Source organism: Ptychodera flava, chromosome 22, assembly GCF_041260155.1.
Source record: "Ptychodera flava strain L36383 chromosome 22, AS_Pfla_20210202, whole genome shotgun sequence".
Lineage (NCBI taxonomy): Eukaryota > Metazoa > Hemichordata > Enteropneusta > Ptychoderidae > Ptychodera > Ptychodera flava.
In genome coordinates, this window is record NC_091949.1 from 10504333 (window position 1) to 10522795 (window position 18463).

The following is an 18463-nucleotide window of genomic DNA, read 5'->3' on the forward strand; positions in this document are numbered from 1 at the left end:
TATCGACCGTTGGCACTAAAAAAATGTGTTTTAAAAATGTTACCAAATGGGAGTGCCACTTTAAGGTAGAATGTGCCTCGGGGACAGATATTCAGCCCCTCAAGCTTTTACAATTCTTTTCTGATGTACCACTTGTGGGTGTTCATTTTAAAGCTCTCAGTGTAAGAAAACTTTTCACGGGCTTAGTTTTTCAAAATTCAAAAATTTTATTTTTCTCCATAGAGTTAACACAGGGATGGCGGCCATTTTGATTTTAAATATCTTGGTAAATCTTGGGTTACATGTATTTGTTACTCAAGTACCAAAATTTGCACGATGACCCTCAATTTTTATTCTTGATTTTGAAAGAGAATGTTGAAAGATTCTTTAAGGAAAGTTTGAGCAAAAGTTTAAGTATTTGACTTTGGAAGTGCATACTACCTTAAATGTTAACACACGTCTCCAATGATAAACACTGTGCCTCTCTAATAATTCTCATGTACGAAACTTGCTTTCAAGTATATCTGATACAGAGGTTGACTCTATACGCCATTGAGGGGGGAAATGAGAAATTTCCCAGGGTATTTACAAGAAGGTCTAGAAAAGTTGACTTATCAACAAAAATTAGAGTCAATACAGTACCGCAATTCAAGAATAAAGCTTTTTTTCACCGTATCATAACATCATTATATACCATATGTAAAAATTACAATACAGAGCAGAGTAGATTTGAAAGTTTTGAAACTTGAAAGTTTGAAATTTCTGGTGAAGTGGTTACCAGATTCACAGTAATAGTAACAGGCCTCAGAAGATTGAATTCAAATGAAGATGTTAAAAATATCATATTTATGAATTTTCTTAAATGTTTCACAAAATTTGTTAACTTGGAGTTATTTGAAAATGTATCCTGTTATTCATATACAAACATGGAGTCTTTCTAAACCTGTTTCTTTGAGTCCACATTACTGATTTTTTTCGCCAAGGACATTGCCTGTCTTTTTGCAGTTTGAATCAAGATACTTCATTTGTTCTATTACATAGTAAGAGTGTTTGCATGTCCTAACACCAAAGTACATCTTCATAGTTGAATATCGTACTTAAAAGGCAGAAAACATTGTCAAAAGGCTGTCAGGTTACCATGGTAACAGACAAACCCCAAACACATTCATTACAGTCGGTTCAAACTGAGTTACTGAGCATTAAGAATACAAGGGCGTAACCAAAAATGCATCAAAATTGCTTCTCACGAACAAATTTCAAGTATAGCTGTTTGGTTTGCTGATTTGCATATAAATTAATCGGGTCATTCATGTCGTGAAGCTGGCATTTTTTCTGGGCATAGGATAATTGCACAGTTAAATACCATGCAATGTGATCTGATGTGGATAGATGTGGATTACATTCAAAAGGCATGCAAGGTAAATAATACTGAAATAGAGCTGAAATACAAAAATGATACAAATGCTAATTAATTTAAAATTATTGATCAGCAAAGATGGAAAAAAGCCATTCTAAATGGCGCTAATTATATGGAATATTCCATGAAATACTTACCACATAAAAATTTGAGGTTGTACAAGCTACTGAACAGAACACAGTACGCGACCGTCATTTTCTGCTCGTCATACTCCTGTGGTGAATATCGTGGCAACATCAAAGATGGCTTCCTGTTGCTATGCACCTGTTGCTTGAGACAAACGACCGTTGAACCCATCAGAGAAACGCTGTATAGAGAACACTCAACATGGAATGGTTATTAAATAAAAGCAAACTTGCCCGTAGCTGTCGGCAGTCGGTCTTTCCTCAGTAACAAATGAACCCCGATAACCCGACTTCAGGAAACTAGAATGCTGCAATGAATCCTTAAGTTATATACATCACAGTTAAAACTATACGGACTGACCAACTCCGGTTTAATTTAACTTTAATAAGCAATACACAGTGAGACAGTCAACCTATGCTAAAGCTTGAGAAAATTATGTAAATGATTTCAGTAAAATAAACAAAGAAATGTGAATAACTACTTCATTATAAACCGGAATATCGATATTGTCGCTGCAGAATTGATACAGAATAGAATATCGGTTAATGCTTAGCTGGTGTACAAGCAATTTAGGTCCATGATTGAATTTACTTCTAATATCACACAAATTTATTGCTCTGCGTGCTACATTTGCAGACCTAACAGATAGCTTACATTTGTATTGTTTCAAAAAATGTAACATATGATATTATCTGTTGAAAGTGGTTTAGCATGGCAAGTGTATTTTAGCGGTCAAAGTCTCGACATGTCTTCTCATAGGAGTCCTTGAATTTGATAATTAATTGGCATGTATAATGAATTAGCTGTGCACAAACGCCTATGATGATGCAAAAAATAAACCTCAACATAAAATGAAAAGTGACATCCTATGATCTCATTGAAATGTGAGAGTTGAACGAAAACTAGCATCGCAGATATTTTAAGTGATAATGCATGTATAAATCAAAATACAGTGTAATTTCTGTAAACGCTATCACACTTTTTGGATTCTTCAGAGAAATTGTCCTGAATTAATACGGGAAAAGAAAAATGATTTATTTTCTGATGCGCACTGATATCAATGGTGTAAAATAAATAGTAATCTATGAAAGTTACTTAGAATGTCATGGTGAAATTTTGATGAGACAGTTGCCATAGCGATGTCAGATGTAATAAGAAAGGATATTAAAACTAGCACTTGGCGATGAATGGCAGTCTGTGTATATGAAGTGATCATGCATGAATAAAATGTCCGGGCACCAAAATGAATGGGAAGCGTGTATTCAGTGTGGAATCTGTCTGATGTCTGAAATGGATACAACAGCACTGTTGTCACATGCCAGGGGCAACTGTCATGGAAGGAAATTACAAACATTTTGAGTCGATTCCATGGAAAAGATCAATCTGAAAGACCCTGTACAAACAAACTCATAGGGATTTTGAACAAGATTATCGAGAGCCAGTGGCTGACTTGAGGTAACTTGTTAGTGTGTACAGATGAGAGAGTTTGTGAAATTTTACGGCACAAAGGCACCAGTACCAGATCTAGCTTGTCCTCATTTTGCTCATTGATCAGGTACGCATCTCAAACAGTCTCTGTACAAGTAGAACTTAAATTGTAGCATGTCCAGTCCCCAGGGCTCGGATGCACTTCCATTAATTGCTGAGACATGGATAAGCCATCCTTCGGGGTTGGTTTTTCAGCAACATGGTCTGAAATGGGGGTTTAAATTTCAGTGCAGGATATAAAATGGCGTATGATATTAATCCAGCCAAATTGAGTCGAACTGCAAAAAGGTCTTTCACCAAAACTTTTTAGGTTTTGATAAATGTTTTTGGCAATTATTGCTTGGACAGCAACAATTAACAGATTTGAGGTGGGCTCTGCTTGTGACTCTAGCATGCCCCATAATGCTTTGCAAATTTTGATGATAAGACTTTTGACCCAGGTCAAAGATCATAGGGTTCTAAAATGGGTCCAAAAATAAGAATAATTTCGGTCTAAAATAGGGTATGGGTGTTTTATGTGCAGCCGCACACCTCCACCATTTCTTAAAACACTATAAAGATAACTTCCTTCTTTTATTCTTATATATTTAGAAGTAGAAGAATTATGATAAACAAAAGCAAATGAATTATTAAATAAATTCATGGCTGCATATTCAAACCGCATGTCATAGATTCATTTGAGGTAACAGTTGATGAATGTGCCAAAAACTATTAAGTTGAATTTTTATTCATTATTTTAGATTTTTGCTGTTTACAAATCTCAATATATGTCAGTTTTTGTTGATTTAGACATTGTTTCACACTTGACTTATGGTATCTTCTCAATTGATATTGGTTAACATCTCTTTATAAGTGAGAATATATCTTTCAATGATCTGCTCTGTATAGGCTTCATAGAATTTTGATTTCAATATTTTAAAAACTATTTGGACTGCCATTACAGTGTATTCAGCAAGTGAGAAGGTTTTCCTTGTGACTGTAACCCCATGGATCATCTGTCATACAAACAAGCGAAAATAATAGTTGTGGTCATCCCTATCATCTCATTGAAATTCTAAACATTAAGGGCTAAGTGCAACATCTTGAAAGGTTTTAAACCATTGGTTGCCTGAAACTTATTGTTCCTATTTCCAAACAGCCCATCAGCTGCACAATATTTTCAGACTCCTTAAGTAGCTGTAAAATAATGAAAATCTACCGGTAAGGTATAACCTTCTGACTCACGCCTGCACATCAGCTGGAAAATAATGCCAGTGCTTTCTGCGTACATCTCAAGGTTGTCTTGTAAGAAATCAGGATGAATGTGTTCGTGAGCTTTTCCCTGACACACTAAGATGTCATCACAACAAGGTTTCACACATTTGCATGCAGTGTTATCACGATACGTGGAACTATATGTGGCACAGGGGCACAAGGCATTCAAAGCAAGAGTTTAAAAAAGTAATAAATTTTTGATCATGAACACTGTTGATAAAAAATGTAATATTTCTGTCATTATTGCATGCTTACAAAAGTACCCTACTGCACTCCAATCCCGAATTATGATGTTTTCATGCTTAATTCTCACAGTTGTTGTATAGACACTCTTATTGATCAGTAAATTTATGATTATGAATATTCTTGATACAAAATTAATATTTCTGTCATTATTGTGTACCTACAAAATACCCTAATAAAGCACTCAAATCCTAAATAATGATCAGTATTTATGCTAAATTCACTCAGTTGAAGCACAGACCCTCAAATAATAGTAGCAGGGATCACAGTACTGCCTCAGCAGACTCTCTAAACAGTAAATAATATGAACTGTTTTGAGAGTCTGCTGAGGCAGGACTGTGACCATGCATCAAGTTACTGTGCAATGTAGCCCTGCGTACTGGTCTGTTTGTTCCCGGCGTTATACGGCCTCCACCACAGCCCTGCAACAGTCCATAGAGATAACTGGGGACTCTGCAGTGAGATTCAAAATGGCAATCTCTGTTGGTAAACAACTTGTCAAAATGTTCTGTTTCAGAAAACGAGCGGTTTTGGACATTAATTAGGAGAAGTTAATCGCATCTTTTCTGGGATCAGTTAGGAGGTAAAGGTAGGCAGGGAAAGGAGTTTGCCCCGATAGAGTTGAATTTCGGCCAAAAAGACCGTTTTTTCGTTGCGGTCCGAATCCGGTCCGCCGAGTCCCCAGTTATCTCCATGGACCATTGCAGGGCTGCGGTGGAGGCCGTATAACGCCGGGAACACACAGACCTGTACGCAGGGCTATGTGCAATGCTGCTGCAGTGTAACTACCATATATTGACCATATTTTTGAGGGTCCGTGCTAACTGCGTGAATTTGGCATAAATAATGATCGTAATTTAGGATTCAAGTGTTTATGGTACTTTTGAAAGTATAAAATAACAGAAATATTAATTTTTTATCAAGAATATTCATAATCATAAATTTATTAATAAGATGGTCTATACAACAACTGCGTGAATTTGGCATGAAAACTGATCATCATTTAGGATTCGAGTGCAGTAGGGTACTTGTGTAAGTATACAATAATGACAGAAATATTTAATTTTTATCAACAGTGTTCATGGTCATAAATTTATAATTTTTTTACACTCTTGTCATGACTGATAATGCCTTGTACGCCTGTGACTATGCCAGCATTACACATGATTTTGTAATGTTGATAGGATGATTGTACGACAGTCAATATACAATGTTCCATGTTCAGAATGTTTATGACTGTGATGATACAGATGTAAATTTAACTCTTTGAGCACCAAAGTCAATTTTTGTCACCTTTAGAAAACATACTCCCATCAATTTTTCAGATTTTTGTCAAAATTTTGATAACAAATTGTACCAATGAATGTGATGTCCATTTGGTCTAAAATTATCAAAAAATTACAGAAAAATTCATAAACATACATCCCCATACATACAGACATACAGACGCCACCGACTCACCATATAAGCTCTTTTTGGTATTTGTATACATACCAAATATGAGCTAATAATTGGTAAAAATGTTGCGCTAAAATTTTGGTGGGAAAAATTACAGCACTCAAAGAGTTAAAGAAATGACGCTGCCAAGTAAATACACCTACCGTAGTGCTTGTTTATCATTTCTTCACTGCTGTATTGCGCATTTACATTTGTAGTGTATCTTGATGTACCAACCAAATACCCTCTTAGTGTGTGTAGAGTACAAAAAGATTGGTCGATTAATATTGAAAGTTATTATGTTTCTTTAGAAAGGTCAAGAGTTCACGTTGGATTCATGAATTGCTGCTTATAGGTATAAAAAAACTATCACTTCGATAAATGCATTCAGTTGAAGGTTTTTCTGTCTATCTCTGTATGAAATGTTTCCAAAATACCGACTTGCCTAATTAATTGAGACAAATATCAAGTTTATGAATGGGAATTGGTATCTACCTTCAATAAAAAAATCTGAAAAATATAGTGATGACATTAATAACAAAACTTTTGAGTATTAAGACAATTGTATATGGACAATGTCAGTGCATGCTAACCGCGGCCACCCAGCAGTTACGAGTGCACACATTTGAAATGAGGGTTACCTTAAGACATCAGATCGCTGGAGTCAAGCTATAACTTCAAATACTCAAGAACTTCATGAAAGAGACGTGATGTATGCATCACTGTTGGGGTTACCTCTAGGAGAATTGTTCAGATGGAGTGATCACCCTGTTTTAATACACCAGGGACTTCATTTGGTCTACACACAACCAAGCAGTCTCCTAGTTTACATTCAAATTACGAAACTCTGTCAGTGGATTGTTGTTTTGTTTTGCGGGCAGGATCACAGCTAGAGTTGAAGCTATTCCGAATCTACATCTCACATCTGCAGTTTCACAACTAATACTGTTATTTTGATAGCTCCTTATCAAAAGTTTCAGCTGTCTGATCTGATATGGTATTTAATTTAAAGATACACCAACACTTCTGCATATTACAGTTTAAAGTATTAACTCTGAAAATGACAAAACGTTTCATTACACTCTGACGCTAGTCCTTCTCACATATAATCTAACTTTTCTTTGAATCTCACTTGTTGAAAGGAATACATGTATGGTATAAAACATCATCACATTTTATTTCTGTGATGCGCTACATGAATCTGGTTAAAGAAATACGTCAATTAAAGTGTGACATAGGAAGTGAAAGGTTGACTATAACTGTTAATGCCTTTCCTATTGCAATCAACAGCATAATAACTATGACATGTTTTCTTAATGTAACACACCATATTACAAAATATGTTTTTGATATATATGGCAAAATGCCAGAAACAAATGGGTGAAACAAATGATTTATCATTACAATTTTAATGTACAGCACTGGCTCATATCTTACTGCATACAATGGAATCTTCTTCATGTAGGTGTTTTGATTATGACATATGTTCAAAGGTAAAGGTCATTAAACCAATTACAATATGTGTTGCCCAAGTACTACAAAACTAGCCTTCAATCCCAGCTGTCAATGCTGGGTGAGTCCCAAACGCATGGTACAAGGTATACACAACACAAGATTAGATCAAATCATGGGGAAGTTGGATAGAAAGATAGCATGGCCATCAGGAAGGCAAGGTTGAAGGATCTTGTAGTTGTGGCATACACCCGGCAGCTAACAATGCCATTCAATGCATAATACTCACCTTGTTGCAATTTGTTGATTCCACAGTTCAGTGATGGCAAAGCTGGGAAAACATGATGCTAGTAACGTACAGACAATTGGCACTTTGCCCCTAGTGGAATAAATTCATTGCTTTATCGCGCCAACAGTGCAATCACTGATGCACTAATAATATTATTAATTAAATACGACCAGAACAAGTTGCAACCTATAACCTAAATAGCAACTGGATATGACGTACAACAAAATGATTGTTGAAACTATACAAATGTAGCATTTTTTTGACAGAATGAAGTCCCTTTTAGATTTTATTTTTAATACATTGTGGATTTAATTCCAATTAGATTTAATTGGTTGACGTCATAGTCTTTGTTCACAAAACTCATAAAGTTGTAAAAAGCCATTGAAAAACTCTATAACCTTTGGACATAGTTAAAATATGTACACACTATGATGTAAATCAAACTTAAAGTTTTTGCGATACTGAAGTAAAATCAATGGCCAGGTCAATTAATAAATGTTGCAATAGACAGTCATATTTGACGTAAAACATGCATTTTACGTGTCCATTACACGAAGTGTCATCTTTGAACAGTTTTTGCCTTATCGGAATGAATGAAAATTTACAAAGATTAAAAAATGTAATAATTCAAAACTGTATTGGAATGAATCTCAAAATCTATGAGATATCCTATCAGGTTGTCATGTCAACAGATTAGAATCATTATATTTTCATTGATTACATTGACGGGCTGCAATATACCTACTGGGTTTAAACTGGACTTTGAATACAAATTTACATTATTCTCTCAACGTGGAGTTATTGCCACAGGCGTGAGTACCACAGGAATGCATCTACACTTGAACACAGGAGCATTTCATTGACTGTGGCATAATTTATTCTCTTGGGGCTGCCAAAACGTCATGAACTTTGATAACCAAATGTCACAATGGAACATTGCCAAATTCTATAATGACATGCACGATTGTGTGCGCGACAACAAAAATGTGTAGGTCACTGCTTCGTCGTAAATTGAGAGGAGATCTCTGCGCAATTTAGGATGTCTCGTTTAAATGATATTCAAAAACTGAAAATGCGTCTGTCTCCATAACAATGCTCATCTAAGTACTCAGGTCAGAATGTTAAAAAGGACTGAGGTAAAGAATGTTAATATGCACAGATGCAACTGGCAAAAGAGGCATTTGTAGCCAGTATTTTCTCATGTACATGGTAGATGCCTGGTTTGTTGCATTACAGTATATAGGTCATTATGTAATGTGTCTATTAGAAATATTGGAACATGACACTTTTGGGCCAAATTTGTCAGCAGAACATACAAAGAGAAAATGAAAGTTGATTTGATAGAATCAGACTGCTTGAAATTTCAAAACTCTTGTTTGTTTGGTCATGCTGACGTTTATTGATACATTATTTCTTATTGGTCATGTGAAAATGAGTATGGACGGCTCAGAATGGATTTAAAGGGTTATTTGTTTGAATTCACTGGATAAAAAAAATTGAACTATGATGCAAATATCACAGCACAGGTAATTTGTATGATACTGAATAAACATATAGTAAATATTGTATTTGCCACAAAGATGGATCCACGGCACGTCGGCTAGTGCACTTCTTGTGGTAAACTTGTTGCCACCTTTACCTCAGTTCAATACTTCTACTTGCTACTTGACAAATTAGCAACAGACCTGTCGATCCAATAAACGGGTGAACTATGTGATTGCATGCATCGAACGCTAATAAAATGCGATCACGAGTAGTATTTTGAAAGACGGTGCAATTAATTTGTCAACTGAGCGGAGCAACCTGATTGAAGACTTCTAGTGAAGAGTATCATGGAGTCGATGCCCTACAATGAAGAGCATATGATAGATGAGGGTAATTTCCCGCTTTATGGGTGGTCAGCACCCCTGTAACAATCCTCCATGTCATCAGCGAAAAGGTCATTAATGAAGTGTTCATGGTCTGTCTTCTCAGTCTATGTGACAGTTTTATCAAATGCATTCAGTTCAACATTCCAACATCAGTCTGTGTGACTTTTACACTCAGAGGATACTGAAGTGAAATTTCTTTTTGACAATAATTTTTTTTTTCCAAAAGCATGACATATGTCAATACTACCTGAGTTAATGCCTTAAGGATGTTTATATATGATGTATCCACAGGGGACCCAGGCTGAATAACATAATAAATACAAGAACAAGCATATGAACAAAGAACTGGACAAGCAATATACAGACGTAACAAAAGTGGGAAAGAGACAAGTAGATGACAAAGACAAACCAAAAAACTAACAGACTGACTGCTATTAGATATGACAAATTATAGTAGAGCAATTGTGAGATTAATCACTGTATGTAATCAGCCTGTCAAAAAAATAGTCCTCACTTTGGCGATCAATGTCTTGAGAAATGAGGACTATTCTATAGCAGGGTGATAACATGCATTGATTAGTGTCTCACAATTACTTTACTATACATATCTCTCATATGTATTTTGTAGTCAGTCTGTTCCTTGGTTAATTGTGCTTTTTGTTTGTTGGTTTATTCATTTGTTTATTGTCTTTTGTCTCTTGTATTTCATTCGCTTTACTTATGTTTGTACGTTGCTTGTCCATTTGTTTATTCTTGTCTTCTGTTTACTGGTTACTTGTTTCAGCCAGAGTCCCTGAGCTGTGGTGTAGCAACAATGACAATACTTGGTGCAGCTGAAAAACACAAACCTAATATCTTCCCTGAGAAAACAGTTGAATTTTCTCAGGGATTTGTTGACCATGGTGATTTGTAAAATTTTCCAGCATATTGACAAATATTCTTCAGACTTGTCAACCAGTCAAGGCATCAAATCTGTTGTCATCTCAAGGCAGTGAAAGGTTAGATGATGCAGAGGAGGCGACCATGAGGATGTTTGTTGTGAAAAGTGGACTGAAAACCCTCGGGGACGATGTACAAACTGTGATTCAGAAGATTTGGCAATTAGAGTAAGGATAATGATGTCAGCCATATCCTTGAGATGGTCACTGCAAGATAAACTCAACTGAGATATTGGATATGAGATAATAATGTGAAGGTGTTTGACAGTGTTGAAATTTGTATATCTTCATTTGTGTGTTTTATAGCCAAAAGAACAAAAAGAGGTGTATTGAGGCAAATTGAATTGCAGAAAAGGATGCAGATGTACCTTTTAAAAATCTTTATGACTTTTGTTTTTGAAATGAGTAGTGTTTTCTCTTCTTTTCCCTACAGTATATTGAAACATAAATTATTAGCCTTGCGACCAAAACACACTGTGTATGATATGCAGTGTTCAATTTAAATAAGAATTCTAGTCAAGAATAAATTCAGTTATCAACATATTCAATATTGAACATTACATATATACAGGACGTGTTGTTGAGTGGAACACAATGAATTTCAACTTATTTTGCTAAGAATAGCAAATTGTACTTCATGAACAGAATAAAAATGGCTAATATATCAAAAGTTACAGCTACAGCACTGTCAGGTTAGCTGTCTCAAGGTTATTAAAACTGCCAAGACAGTTACAAGTACACAGTTAATTGAAGCAATATTTACAGATAAAGGTGGAATTTGATGTAATAGCTCCTGGAAGTGTCTCACTGATGTGCATATATCACATACTGCGGTGTAATAAGTTGGCAGATCGTCCATGTAGCCGACACGAACACGAAGTGTCTGATACCGGCTACCGAAACTATGAAAAATAGTAAAGAATGAGCTACAAAATCACTATCAGTTTTAAGTTGCAGGTAGAATAAGTCTGTGCCTTTGTATAAAATACTATAAAAATAGTAGAAAGTGAGCAACCAGCTGAAAGTTAGTCGAGGAGACCTTAACCGCATATCATTTGCATCTCATTGTCGGCTACATGGACTGTGTGCCAATAAGTTGCTGCCATCCCAAAATGCTTGTGAGTGCATCACCAAACGTCACTGCCCAAGCTTCAATGTTTTTACTTTGATCAAGATTTGAAATCCACAGTTATAAAATTACGAGGATAAGTTTAAATTTCAAAATATCAAAAGGCATCAATAGCTTCATTTGAGTTGAAAAGTATAACCTTTACCAATAAAAGCCGTCATGAATCTTGTCAAAGGTCACCATAGCACAAAGTATGCTGGGTAGCTGAGCTCTATCAGCTGCTGCGGCCCATACACATAGAAAGAGGCCATCAATATGTGATGGGGCAGAGGATCTTAGAATATGTTTTTAGCTACTATAGACTATAGTCTATAGAAGCTATTGGGATGGGTATCCGTCCGGCGTCCGGCGTCAGTCTGTATGTATGTATGTATGTATGTATGTATGTCTGTATGTCCGTTTGTGAGGCGTCCGTCCACTCAAATATCTTGAGAACTGCAATACTTACTGATTTGATATTTGTTGTGTACATGAAAAATATGATTTTGAGAAACTATTTTTTTAAATTTTTTGATGTTGTTGAAAATAGGCAAATTAATGCCAAAAAAGGTGTTTTTCGTAAAAAATCTTCTTCTTCATAACCGCTGGTCAGACAGCTTTGTTATTTGGTATACAGGTCCCTAGGGATAACCCAACTTAGATTTGTTCAAATTGTGATGAAATATGCAAATGTGTATTTTTAAGGAATTTTTTTGTCATTTTTGGTCAAAGTTTGACTTACATTATATGTAATTCTTGTACTGTATAAACCCTATCAATTCACCCAGAAAAAAATAATTAATATGATTTCAAATAATTGAATTAATTAGGAAATCATCAAAGCCAAAATAATTTTAGTGTGGAATTATCAGAAAGTTCAACTTTTGACAGTTCATAGTGAATTGAGGATTAAAACATGTAAAGGCAACTTTCCTGAATCCCAACTTTGATATATTCTGAACCACCATTTATGTTATCTAAAAGAAATTGTTCATAATAGTTTGTCATGATAGGGTGGTCAAATAAATAGAGATAGAGAAAGTTCTAATTACCATTTATGGTTGACTTGGTAAGGATTACTTTTTGAGGAAAAAAATAGAGTGGTCAATTAAAAGAGTGGTCAAAGTGATAGGGTTTTTATGGTAAAGCTTGGCTGTAAGATTCCTCATGTGCTATTTATAGCAATTATGCAATCTGTGTAAACAGTGCAATGAAAGTGTAACATGATTCCTTATAATGCTTTTGATGACCTTGAACTTCTTAAGTTTCAAACATTTGTCTCTTCAGTGTGCTTTCTCTGAGTAGTACAGTCTCAACTTTCTTACAATGTTAATTTGAAAGTTAAAATGTGCTTGGTTAATAGGATTAAAATACTGATATTACCAAAAGATAACCAGCTCAAGATTCTTTATAACCTGACAGATATGCTGTTTTTTTATGACGTAAATCTTGATTTAAGCAAGCCTTGTCAGGGCTCGAACTTAACTTTTTTACCTACTTGCCCTGCGGGCAAGTTTCCAGAAATTTTACTTGCCCGAGGAACAAACCTACTTGCCCGATTTTTTTTTCTGTTTACATTATTTGGGCAGAGATCACGAAGACCAAGAAATCTCAAAATGTGGCTGACGGCATCATATCAATGCAGGTTCTGTTTTGTCTGTATTGATAATCGTGTTAATTGTTACGATCCATTAGTGTTGGTCTTCGTGAGATGATCTCTGCCCACTCGTCCACCAATATTCTTGTGCAGGATTGGGGTCATACAGTTGAAGGGGTGGCCCATTAATCGATATTCGCATCAGCAAATCTCTTTTCCAGAAGTTTTGAAACTTCCGTTGTCGTTTCCTTTCATATATGTCGCTCTTCTGCTTCTTCACTTAACTTTCCACTGAACTTGATGCTGCGACCGCGCCATTAGCTTTATCACCGTCGATTTTTGAGTGGCCGGCCGGTTGAAAGTGTACTGTATCCCCTGACACAGATCCTGTTCCGGAATCTGTGACTTTGTCGGGCGTAGATTTAAAAGATTTACATGAAAACAGGGTGGTTTGCTTCGCTATGACCATGGATGTCTATTTTTTACATCCATGCTATGACGTACAGTCAGCGTTGTCTCAGTCAGGTCACTGCGTGCAAGGTGGCTGTTGAAATTACTGACCAACACCCCCTTGGAGTCACAAGCGACAAGCAAGTGAGATTAGACTTCCCGAGGGAGGAAAGACAACAGCTGAATATCACTCGCTGAATGTTGACGTCTAGCTTGTCGGTTGTGATGCCCGCTTCAGTGGCTTGAAACAGCGAACATTGTTTGACAAAATTTCTTGAGTTTTTTATTCCCAGAACATGTAAATTTTATGAAAGTCTATCACTTGCCCGACCGGGCAAGTGTAATTTATTTTTACCAGCCCGATGTCAGGTTTTACTTGCCCCGGGCAAGCGGGCAACCGTTAAGTTCGAGCCCTGCTTGTTTACTTTGATTAGAATGTAATTAACTCTCGTTTATTTGCTATTATACACTAATATTGTCTGATGAAATATGCAAATCTGTATTTTTACGGAATTTTTTTCCATTTTTGGTCAGGCAATCCTGAAATGAGCTATCAAAGATATCCACCAGTGACCTTCTTCATCAATACATGTGTCACAAAAGGTTATTCTCTACATAACATAGCAGAGCTCTGTCAACTGTTGAGTCGCTTGTTTTTTCAAAACTGCTGGTCAGACAGCTTCAATATTCGGTTTACAGGTCCCTAGGATGACCTTAGTGAGATAATTTCATACAGTCAGGAAATACTTAATTTTGTATCCATGTCTATAGTAGCTTCAGGGACTTTGGCCCTATGTTTATAAAAACGCCTCTAATATGAATAGTGAACTGTCATTTTCAATCCAAATTACATTTCCAATCTTCCTCTGTGCAAGTTTATGGCTCAGCCCTGGTGTGATTACTTAAAGAATAGATTAAATGATGTATTAGCGTTCTGCAACAATGTGAGATGTTGCATGACTCCTTAAAACCTAGTAACCATATGTCAAAATTACAATTTTTCTCAACCTTCCTCCTACACAGCTCATATGTGTAATATTGCATTCTTCAGTTCGGGTAGAACTGTGATGTAAAAATGCAAAACCAGCGGTAAGGGGAGAACCATTTGATTTCGGGGGGGGGGTATGGAGGATTTTGAGAAAAAAAAATTTGTCACCAGGTGAGAGAGAAGAAAAAAAAAATTGATCCTGTCATGGCCTGAGAAAAAAAAAATTGTCATAACAGACAGAAGAGAAAAAAAAATTGTCACAATGCACCAGAAATAAGCAAAATTTGGAAACCTTATTCTCATGTATTCTTTGCCGGCGCGCCGCCATAGGCGGCGCAAATGTTTTACCACAAGCAATTCTTATGTTTCTTTTCCCAGCACTTATGATATAAGCATGCACTACATGGGTCTACTTTACACCTCAGTACACTCAATGTTTTCCTTCCATTTTCTGACCCAAGAAATCATATTTCAGGATTTCTGTTGCCATATCTCAATAGCATAGGCACTATCTAAAGGGGACTATTTGACTTCTGTAAATTGTGAAAATTTAAAACACAAGACAGGAGTCAATAAACTAGTGTTAAAACCAATATTATTTTCTCAATATGAATTTGTTAGAAAGATGTACCTTGACAATGAAAAATTGAGGAACAACAAATATGATGAAATACAATGTGTGAGCCTTGTTTTTCTGACCACAAACACCGGATCGCAAACATTACATATTCAGGCTTTTCATTAGAAGCTGGCAGCTGGAGAAATGACACAAGAAGGTCACAGATTTTTCGTTCCTGTATATTCATTTGTCTTCAGTCTCTGGCAAACAGAACTGTTTTTCACAAATTGTATTGTCATTGTTTGGTTGTTGAATATTGTGACTCAAAAACTGATCATGCAAAAATGTAAAAATATCAGTGTTCAATGTCATTTTCAAACAGTTTTACCGAGTGCAAAATAAACTGAAACTCCTCTCAGATTGCACCATTAAACACATCAATTTCTCAAAATTTCCAATACGAGAGGGGGAACCCCACTCTCGTGCTCTCCCCCCTTGGGGTATTCTAATAGTTTCACTTAGTAAACAAATTAAAAAAACTCTCAGATTGCACCAGACTGCACCATTGCACACATCAATATCTTAAAAAATTCCATGTAAGATAGGGGAAAGCCCCTGTGACACTTCCCCCTAAGCCTCTCTCATGTTCTCCCCCTGTACTTTCAAATTCTGCCCCGTCAGATATCCTAGTGAAAACCCTGTCATAATATCCATCCAAATTAAACAATATACTATATGGTTAGATACTGCGTGATCTTTTATATTTTTATTTTATTGTGACTTTGAATTTCATTTTAATGTGTTCACCTATTTTGAACCATCATGAGATAACTGATGATAGTCTAGCAGGGTACATCAAGATTTGAAAGGTCTTTACTGTTGCTGTAATTACATGTATTGGTATTTAACTTTTCTAAGTGGGGAATGGTCAAAATTTCAGAGTTAGAGAGGGAGGTTACTGAAATTCATCATGGTTGGTGAAGGGGGGAGGGTCACTCGAAATTTCGGAGTTTCAGGCCGTCAATAATGACGGCTCCCTTATATACAACACATTACAAACTTGATGACCAATAAAAAAAAATTTGCACTGCTACTCCATTTGGAAAAAAAAAATTGATGCAGGTCTGACAGTAGAAAAAAAAAATTGCTGTCACTCTGACAGGAAAAAAAAAATTGCTCCCAAACCCTCTTCCTCCATACCCCCCAGAAATCAAATGGTTCTCCCCTAATGGTCCCTGGTTCATTTGACTAAAAATTCTTGCATGTGATTTTCACACAGATAGTGTGTTTGGTCAATGCATTAATGGTCATGAAATGATCAGAGTTCAAGATTTAACTACCGCGGTTCCAAACTCATTGTTATAAATGGTGATAGTGACTCTCTTTGCAGGTTATTGGAGAGAACAGGTTTAAACATAGGGCCAAAGTCCCTGAAGCTACTATAGACATGGATACAAAATTAAGTATCAGTATTTTCATCCTATTAACCAAGCACATTTTAACTTTCAAATTAACATTGTAAGTAAGTTTTGTGAATAAGTTGAGACTGTACATACTCAGAGAAAGTAGAAGAGACAAATGTTTGAAACTTAAGAAGTTCAAGGTCATCAAAAGCATTATAAGGAATCATGTAACTTTAATTGCACTGTTTACACAGATTGCATAATTGCTATAAATAGCACATGAGTACCGGTAATCTTACAGCCCAGCTTTACCATAAAAACCCTATCACTTTGACCACTCTTTTAATTGACCACTCTATTTTTTTCCTCAAAAAGTAATTTTATTTTATCCTTACCAAGTCAACCATAAATGGAAATTAGAACTTTCTCTATCTCTATCTCTATTGACTATTTTGAGCAATTTCTTTTAGATATTAAACATACAGGGCACAATAAATGACAGTTCAGAATATGTCAAAGTTGGGATTCAGGAAAGTTGCCTTTACATGTTTTAATCCTCCACGATGGTAAGCATTTCACTATGAACTGTCAAAAAAAGTTGAACTTTCTGATAATTCTACAATAAAATTATTTTGGCTTTGATGATTTCCTAATTAATTCAATTATTTAAAATCATATTAATTATTTTTTTCTGGGTGAATTGATAGGGTTTATACAGTACAAGAATTACATACAATGTAAGTCAAATTTTGACCAAAAATGACAAAAAAATTCCTTAAAAATACAGATTTGCATATTTCATCACAACTTGAACAAATCTAAGTTGGGTTACCCCTAGGGACCTGTAGACCAAATAACAAAGCTGTCTGACCAGTGGTTATGAAGAAGAAGATTTTTTACCAAAAACGCCTTTTTTGGCATTAATTTGCCTATTTTCAATTATATCAAAAAATTAAAAAAACTAGTTTCTCAAAATCATATTTTTCATCTACACAACAAATATCAAATCAGTAAGTACTGCGGTTCTCAAGATATTTGAGTGGACGGACGCCTCACAAACGGACATACATACATACATACATACATACAGACTGACGACGGACGCCGGACGGATACCTATCCCAATAGCTTCTATAGACTATAGTCTATAGTAGCTAAAAATGGGCTTGTGTTTCTACTTTGAATGCGGTATGACTCCATCTTCTGCGTGATGGTGTGTTACGGTCAGCAACAGTTTATAAAAGATTATACTGTATTTGATTTGAATGTGATATATATATATAGCTTTTGATGTTTCATATTGTGTTTATGTACGATGTGTATTCATAAATAAGAAGTCTTTTGAAACACTTTCATTTGATGAACCAGAAGGACAGATGACAAAGTATTTGAATTTCCAGTTTTCAGTTTTTTCAATATAAAAATTACTGATTGATAAAGATCATAGGAAGTAGAACAAGGAGTTGACATGGATGCAATCAACTCATCACTCTACTTTTGTTGTAAAACCCACCATAGTGTAAAATTGTAAACTGCATTGCCTTGAAGAAGTCTAAGAATGTGCCAGGATATAATGGATGTCTGCTGCAGCCCACTTACTCAATCTGCCCCTTATGAATGTGTTGGTGTGTGATGTATTGTGATTGATGACCCACTAAATGTATGTACTGACTTCACACACAGCAAGGTTTCAGAGAAATCAATGCACACTTCAGTGTAGCTCTCAGCCATAGCATCATTTTAGTTTTATTTTGAACCGCTTGGAATTCCAAAAACATTGGAGCATATGAATTCAATCCTATCTGAATCAGTACTGGATTGAAACGGGAGATAATACATCTCTAATTGCTATGGGGAAAATTAC

The 18463-nt window shown here is 35.7% G+C and overlaps 1 protein-coding gene across 3 annotated transcripts in view; it reads left to right on the forward strand.

The window, feature by feature from the left end:
- LOC139122652 (annexin-B12-like) overlaps window positions 1-18463 on the forward strand; it is a 365245-nt gene that overhangs the window by 273784 nt on the left and 72998 nt on the right. The window lies entirely within an intron of this gene.